The sequence below is a fragment of the Punica granatum genome, chromosome 7 (assembly GCF_007655135.1).
Source record: "Punica granatum isolate Tunisia-2019 chromosome 7, ASM765513v2, whole genome shotgun sequence".
NCBI classification, from domain to species: Eukaryota; Viridiplantae; Streptophyta; class Magnoliopsida; order Myrtales; family Lythraceae; genus Punica; species Punica granatum.
The window spans coordinates 5,959,720-5,968,849 of record NC_045133.1 but is presented as its reverse complement, the minus strand read 5'-3'; the positions used below and the strand labels follow the sequence as shown (position 1 = coordinate 5,968,849).

Sequence of the window (9,130 nt, the reverse complement as noted above, 5' to 3'; positions counted from 1 at the left end):
TAAATAGTTAAGTTGGCTCTTCTTGATGTTATATTCCGTGATTTTCTATTTTCTACTCTGATGGGCCTTTCATCATGTACAAGTTTTTTTAAGCTTTTTTTTATATATTAAATTTTTCATAATAACTATTTAACCTTGAGCTGTGATGCAATTGATAAATTGCATTTCAAAGAGACTTTACTTATAGTATAAGTATCGTTCGAGAACGACCGAAAGCGTCTCAGGCAAGGACCAAATAGATGCTTGAGAGTGAGTATCAGCCACAGTCTTAGGTTGATCGATTTAGGAAAAAAATATTTTTCATTTATTGCTTAATGATGAGTTGAACAGGTTTTTTAACTGCCCCGCTAGATTGATTACTCAATCGAGAAAATCACTATGGGATTCACAGGATCAGTTTTATTCCCGCGAGTCTTTAAGGGCAAATGACCTTAGTTATGTACCCCGAGCCGATGGGGGCCTGAAGGGTGGACATTTTTGCAAACACTCCTCTTCAGTTTTGAAGCACTTGAGGGACGGATCTGAATCGCAACAGAACTTCGTTATATATATACTCCTGCTGCACTGTGAAATCACTATTTTCGCAGCCATTGATTTTGGGGACCCTGACGAGGTGTCTCGGAGCTGATGGCCACTGGAAGGACTGGCTCTTTCGATTTCTTCCCTCGCCTTAAGTGACTTGGATTGCAAGAAATCAACCTGATGTCGTGACACTGTGCCTGCCAGAATGTACAATTTATATCTGAAATTAATTAGAAACTCCCATTATATTAATGAAAGTACGTATATAATCTCGTCAGTCCTTTTCTTTTTTTCTCCTCATTTTGATCTTTTATGAACAATTCATAGAGAATAGGAATATATCCGCTTACTAACATTGGCAGAGAGCAAAGAGAGCAATCGCAACGAGAGCGCATGATAACTGGGACATCTGCGCTGCCATACTATAAGAATTCAGGGAAAAAAAAAAGACACTGAATATTAGCAGAATATTTGAATTTATGCTAATTAATGAACATTAATGATGGAATCTTCGCCGAAAAAGTAAAATTGTAATAATTTACCCAAAAAAAGAAAGTAAAATTGTAATCGACGAGTGAAGGAAAGAATTGGAAATACCAATTAATGGCATTATTGGTGCAAGTCTTTCCCAAGAAACGAAATTTATTTAATAGAAATCTAGCCCCATACATTGCACGGGATTTTATCGAAAGGCCCTTCAATTAAGGGATAATTTTTTTGGATCATAGGCTGAAAACACCGTGATGCCGCAAAAAAAAAATTCCAAGAATTTGAAAAATAAAGGATCGCAGAGCTGTCTAGAAAGGAGAGGAATTTAACATCCATGCAAAAAGTTGGGGATATATTTCTTAAAAAATTTGCAAATCTATATAATGATTCATATCATGGAATATTTTCAGAAGCAACTTATGTATTTTTAGGTGGCTATTTGATAAGAATTCAGACAAACAATAAATTAAATTAACCAAATAACGTAAAAAATGGGTCGTTGGAAGCTCACCTAATTCTGCCTGGAATCTGCTACTTTGTTAATGTCTCAATGTCAATGCAATGCGTTAATTCTTTTTCTTTACATCCCCTTTTATAATGAATCCATAATGGTTCGTTTCAGCTGTCACCTCATGTAAATATAGTCTTTTATGGTAATAAAATTAGAAGTGAATATGTAAACCAAAATTTGTGGGTATTTTCAATTGCAATTATCAAACAAATCTCTTGTCATTTGTTCTAAATAGTATTTTAATAATGAGTAAAGTATGTCCTTATTTAGATTTGATATATTTTCATTTATTTTGTTATACCAATTTAAAATATCTTTTAAATTATATATTTTTATCTCATCATTTATTCCATAAATAGTTAAGTTGGCTCTTGTAATCTCTCCATGTTATATTTCGTGATTTTTATTTTCTACTCTCGTGGGCCTTTCATCATGTACAATTTTTTTAAGCTTTTTTTTTAAATATGAAATTTGTCATAATAACCATTTTACTGTGAGATATGATGCAATTGATAAACTCCGCTTTGAAGAGACTTTACTTGTAGTATAAGTATCGTTCGAGACCGACCGAAAGCGTCTCAGGCAAGGACCAAATAGATGCCTGAGAGTGAGTATCAGCCTCTGTCTTAGGTTGATTGAGATTTGGAAAAAAAAATATATTTTTCATTTATTACTCATTGATGATTTGAATAGGTTTTTAGTCTTGCCCTGACTAATTAAGATGCGCCTCATCCCGCTTTTAATACCGAACAGAGTGTTTGTGGGAAGAAAAATGGAGGGAGAGGATTTGGAGGGAATAGAAGAATGGGAGCACATAAAAGGCTATATATTATGCTACTGTCATAATGTATATACTACGTATGACGGTAGTGTACGTATATCAGTAATAGAATATATATATATATATATATATATTGTTCTCATAATATATATTCTATGTATAACCGTAATATATATAATATACATGTATATATATATAATGATAATTTCATACTACTGAACGGTGCATATATAATATATAATATATATATGTATATGTAATGATAATTTTATACTACTGTTATATGTATATATACTACTAATTTTATTTTTTTTAGTATGCTACTGTTATATATATATACATATACACACACTACGCTATACTACTGTTATAACATTGATACATAGCAGTATTTACAGCTGTAATTCTTACACGTAATTTATTTTTATAAAATTATATAAAAAATTACTTCATATTAAACTTAAGAATTACGTATAAAACTAATGTTAATTATTATAATATCGTGTTAACTTACGCGTATGGAATTATAAAATAGAAAAATTATAACTATATTTTGCTGATATTGCTAAATTATTACCCATGTAATTTAAAAATGGGCAAATTACACAAAAAAAACCTAAGTTTTGTAAAACGTCTCAGTTTTGTTCTAAATTTTGTTTTGTAACAAAACAAACCGTAAGTTTTCTAAATTGTCTCAAAAATGACCTCCGTTATAAATTTCGTCAATTTTGCATACGTGGATTATTAACTTCAGATATATATCAATAAACAAATAAGATAGGTTAAATAAAAAAATTCAAATTTTCAAAAAAGTCTCAATTTCATCATAAATTTGGTTTGTAATGAAAAAACCATATGTTTTTGCTCCTAAAGTCGGCCCCGGTTAGCATCTCCTTTCATGGACTATTTAGAGAAATTTTTAAAATAGGTATTTTTTAAAATTACAAATCAAAATTTGGAACAAAACTGAGAGTTTTACGAAAACTTAGGTTATTTTTGTAAAGAAAAGAAAAAATGATCAGATGATATGTAAATTTTGCGGGTCCCGTGAATTCACGCAGGCAAATAGACAGCAAACTTAACAGAATAGTTACGGGAGGTCAAATCTGAGACGATTATCAAAACTTGTGGTTTTTTTTGTTACAAAACAAAATTTAGGACAAAACTGAGATGTTTTATAAAATTTAGGTTTTTTTGATGTAATTTGGCCTTTAATATTATATAATAGTCTGTTAAATCCGTGATCCAAATTCGTACATACTTAATGGGAAAAATTAAATTACATGTCTTAATAAAAAATAGATGATTGATATATCATTGATTATTCATAAGACATTACGTAGAACTAAAACAACATTTTCTATTTATTTTTTAAATAATTTTTAACATAAAATTTTTCATGTTATGATACATGAAATAACAATTTAATCAATGCACGTACAATTCATTTTGATACAGGAAAAAGATATTTTTGGTTTAAATGTAAAGTGGCTTGTTATATAAATTATAAGAATAATTCTTTAAAAATATACATTTGTTTCATTACTTCTCCTCTCCCTCCCTAAAATCTCCCAAACAGACATGCATTCTCTGACCATTCCCTCCCTTCCTTTTCCTCCCTTCTCTGCTCCTCTCCTTCCCTTAAAAACTCCCAGACACAGCCTCAAAGCAAGCTAAGCAACTACATATGATCAGTATGATTCATCTTGTGTCCAGCACTTTTTGCCTTCTTGAGTACTTTACGAGCAATCAGGACACATATCCAAAAGAGAAACTAATAACTTGCCGATTGTTTGATATGTGCCATGGCAAGCAAGAGTAAACATAAATCACATAGTTCACTACTCGCAAAGACTCTCCCCAAGCCCATCAATAAAGTTTCTATCATGGTCACGAATGTATTCTGAAAATACCGGTTTGGCAGCTGTCTAAGCTCCCTGTTTACTCTGTATGTTGTTGGATGATTCTGTATGTTCTTCTGTCATATGCATGAATCATCTGCCTATCTCTGTTGACTTGAGAATGAATAGCAATTTGCTGCTATGTCGAGCCTTCTTCCGTATCAATGCTTAAGTCATGGTCTGGATGTTGTTGATAGGTATTGCCTGAACTGGTGAGCCAAAATGGGTTGCTGACAAGGGCCATTGACGAAGGTTCATAAAAGAGTTCCTCACGCATGTAATCTTCCTAGTTAAAACCTGCCATTGTCGCTTGAGTTTTCGGGATGAGCATCTGTGATGAGAACTTAAAATCGTCATCCTTGCACTTTGATTGCCAGTGAAGAAATTGGGGAAATTTGTTTCTCTGAGATGCCTTTTCCGATCACTTTTTCAGGTTCTTTTTTTTTCGAATTTTTAATAATTGAAATTATTTTTTAAACTTGAAATTTATAAAAACAATAATAGCTTAAATCTTTGCTGGAATTGTGATCGGAAAAGTGACCGGGATGGTACTTTGCTTTTTTCTATATAACTGGGGTGGTATAGTGCAAAATTTGAAATGTTGGAGGGTACTTTGCCACTAAACCCAAAGATTGGGGGCAAAGTGCATTTTACTCTAAAATTTATACCAGCTAAAATAATTTGATTACATTTCAGTTGTAACAGTTTAGTAGCTAAATGATTTACTCTACATACGGTTGAAATATATTTTAGTTGTTAAAGATGCTTTTAGCAATTAAAATTGATCATTTAGCTGCTAATAAACTACTATGTTGTCGTGATTCTTTATGTGTACACTTGGATCATCAATAATGTCTCAATGTCATTGCCACGGTAATTAATGCTCTATTCCATCCCATGTTAATTAGTAGAATGCTTATAATTCAGCTTATGCAGTCCACATAATATATATATATATATATATAGTCTTTTTCGGTAATAAAATCAACCGCTTAGAAGATATACATGGAAGTACGAGAATGATGGGCATTTTTTTTTTGGTGAAAAAATAATGGGCATTACTCAGTTGCCATGCATTTATTACCCAATACATTATAAGAATAGATATTGATTGCCAATTATGTTTGTGTTAGGGCATGAATCAATTGCTAATATCTCCCTTTTAAAGAAGGTTACTAATACCCAAAACATGGTAAATCTATTGTGCAAAAAAATTGGTATTCAAGCCTAAAAGCGAGCAGAATCTGTTTACTTATTTTCAACTTCCGTTCTTCACCTTTATTCTCCATATCTGAATCCATTTTTCGATAGAAAAGTATGGAATTCTTGTTCAAAAATTAGAGGTCAAAATTTTCTCTGTACCTGGAAATATGAACAATATGTATACAAGTAAGGACATACTATTATTTTTCTAAATTTCTCTCACATATGGACTGGAATCACAGCCGATGGAGATGATTTCTTGTGTCGAGTGAATAGCTCGAGTGCAAACTAGAGAATAATATTTCCAAGCTACATACATAAGGAGCAAGAACAACCGAAGCTGCATGGCCAGTCCATGGCCACGCAGAGCCTGTGGTGCTTATAGGGATTACGAGGCTAAGTACGAGGATAGCAATGGAACTGATTCATATCTGAATTGAGGAGAACTATTAAAAGGATCATATAAATGAGCAAATTCATCTCTTATTATTCTTATTATTCATAGATCAGACCCATCGTACAAACAGAAGTACGTTTCACTGCCCGGCTAGATTGATTACTCGATCCAAAAAATCACTATGGGATTCACAGGATCAGTTTTATTCCTCTGAGATGACTTTTAGGCAAATGACCTTAGTTATGAGCCGAGGGGGGGACTCAAGGGGGGACAGCTTTGCAAACACTCCTCTCTAGTTCTGAAGCACTTACGGGACGGATCTGAATCGCAACAGTAGTTCGATATAAATAAACTCCTGCTGCACTGTGAAATCACTATTTTCGCAGCCATTGATTTTGGGGACCCTGACGAGGTGTCTCGGAGTTGATGGCCGCTGTAAGGACTGGCTTTTTCGATTTCTTCACTCGCCTTAAGTGACTTGGAGTGCAAGAAATCAACCTTATGTCGTGATGCTGTGCCTGCCAGAATGTACAATTCATAAATTAGAAACTTCTATTATACTAACGAAAGTACGTATATAATCTCATCAGTCCTTTTATTTTTTTCTCCTCATTTTGATCTTTTATGATCAATTCATAGAGAATAGGAATATATCCGCTTACTAACATTGGCAGAGAGCAAATAGAGCAATTGCAACAAGAGCGCATGATAACTGGGACATCTGAGCTGCCATACTTACTATAAGAATTCAAAAAAAAAAAGACACTGAATATTAGCAGAATATTTGAAGTTATGTTAATTAATGAACATTAATGATGGAATCTTTGCCGAGAAAGTAAACTTGTAATAATTTACCCCCAAAAAAAGTGAAATTGTAATAGACGAGTGAAGGAAAGAATTGGAAATGCCAATAAATAGCATTATTGGTGCAAGTCTTTCCCAAGAAACGGAATTTATTTAATATAAAACTAGCCCCATACGTTGCACGGGATTTTAATGAAAGAAATCTTCAATTAAGGGATAATTTTTTTGGATCATAGGCTGAAAGCACCGTGGTGCCACAAAAAAAAAACAAACAAACAAGAATTTGAAAAATAAATGACTGTAGAGCTGTCTAAAAACGAGAGTAATTAACATCCATGGAAAAAGTTGGGAATATATTTCTTAAAAAATTTGCAAATCTATATAATGATACATATCATGGAATATTTTGAGAAGCAACTCATGTATTTTTAGGTGGATATTTGATAAGAATTCAGACAAACGATAAATTAAATTAACCAAATAACGTAAAAATGGGTCGTTGAAAGCTCACCTAAGTCTGCCTTGAATCTGCTTCTTTCTTAATGTCCCAACGTCAATGAAATGCGTTAATTCTTTTTCTTTACATCCCCTTTTATATTCAATCCATGATGGTTCGGTTTCAGCAGTCAACTCATGTATATAGTCTTTTACGGTAATAAAATCAGAAGTGAATATGAAAACCAAAATTTGTGGGTATTTTCAACTGCAATAATCAAACAAATTTCTGGCCATTTGTTCGAAATAGGGAAAGTATATCCTTATTTAGATTTGAGATATTTTTAATTTTATTTTGTTATACTGATTAAAAATATCTTTTAAATTTTACATTTCCTGATTTATCTCACCATTTAGTCCATAAATAGATAATTTGGCAGTTGTGATTTCTCGATGTTATATTTGGTGATCTTCAATTTTTCTACTCTCGTGGCCGTGGGCCTTCCATCATGTACCAGTTCTTTTTAAGCTTTCTTTGATATATGAAATTTCTCATAATAACCATTTAATTCTGAAATGTGGTGCAATTGATCAACTATGTTTCAAAGGGACTTTACTTATTGTATAAGTATCGCTCAAGACCGACTAAAAGCAAAGACCAAATAGATGCCTGAGAGTGAGTATCAGCCTCGATATTAGATTGAAGATACCTCGAGACTTTGAAAAGAAAATTTTCATTTATTACTCAATGATGAGTTGATTAGATTTTTACTTTTTAGTCTTGCCCCCGACTAATTAAGATGCGCCTCATCCCGCTTTTAATACCCAACAATGTGTTTGGGAGAAGAAAAATGGAGGGAGAGGGAAAAAGAGGATTTGGAGGGAAAGTGAAGCCTTTGTTTGGGAGATTTTTTTGGTGAGGAGAAGGGACGTGAAGGGAGATGGAGGGAGAGTAACTTAGTAGAGTTTGTTAACCCTTCAATTTGGTGGAATTTGAAGGAATAGAAGAATGGGAACACATAAAAGACTATATGTTTATGTTATGCTACTGTCAAATTATATAAACTACGTATAACAGTAGTGTATATACATAACGGTAGTAGAATATATATATATATATATATATATATATTGTTCTCATAATATATATTCTATGTATAATCGAAATATATATAATGATAATTTTATACTACTGTTATATGTATATATACTATTAATTTTTTATCTTTTTAATACGCTACTGTTATACTACTGTAATATATACAACTGTTATAACATTGATACATAGCAGTCTTTATAGCAGTAATTCTTACACGTGATTTATTTTTATAAAATTATATAAAAAACTACTTCATATTAAACTTAAGAATTACATATAAAAATAAAAGTAATTATTATAATAGCATATTACGTATATGGAATTATAAAATAGAAAATAATTATAACTATATTTTGCTGATGTCGCTAAATTATTACCCACGTAATTTAAAAATTATATAATAGTCTGTTAAATTCTTGATCTTTATTTATTCGTACTTATTGGGAAAAATTAAATTACATGTCTTAAAAAAAATAGATAATTGATATATAATTGATTATTCATAAGACATTACTTAGACCTAAAACAACTTTTTCTATTTATTTTTTAGATAATTTGTAACATAAAATTTTTCATGTGATGGTACATGAAATAACAATTTAATTAATACACGTACAATTCATTTTGTTATATAAATTAGGATTAATTACGTCATATAGCCTAACGTTTGAAGAAATTCTTAATTCTAATCCAAACTTGATTTTTTACCTGAGATATCTCAACGTTAATGTGTTGGTTTCACATCTATTCAGACGCTAATTTTCCGTCCAAAATTGATGGAATTGCACACGTGGTACGTTAATTTCACATCTATCCCGACACTTGTTACAAAATTAACGTGTCACGTGTGCAATTCCGTCAATTTTGGATGGGAAATTAGCGTCGAGATAAATGTGAAACCAATACGTCAACGTTGGGATATCTCAGGTAAAAAATCAAGTTTGGGTTAAAACTAAGAATTCCTTCAAATGTTAAAGTATATGACACA

The 9,130-nt window shown here is 31.8% G+C and overlaps 1 long non-coding RNA gene and 1 other non-coding gene across 2 annotated transcripts; one reads left to right on the top strand and one right to left on the bottom strand.

Annotated features, from left to right (window-relative positions):
- Nucleotides 1-307: 307 nt before the first annotated feature.
- On the bottom strand, nt 308-1,568 carry LOC116215569. Its single transcript, XR_004158499.1, has 3 exons — nt 1,523-1,568; nt 877-944; nt 308-719 (listed from the first exon to the last, which is right to left on the bottom strand). It is a non-coding gene; the product is annotated as an uncharacterized LOC116215569 (long non-coding RNA).
- A 2,960-nt stretch (nt 1,569-4,528) lies between these two features.
- Nucleotides 4,529-4,618, top strand: LOC116215771. The gene has a single exon (XR_004158570.1). It is a non-coding gene; the product is annotated as a small nucleolar RNA snoR26 (small nucleolar RNA).
- The last annotated feature ends 4,512 nt before the right edge of the window (nt 4,619-9,130 follow it).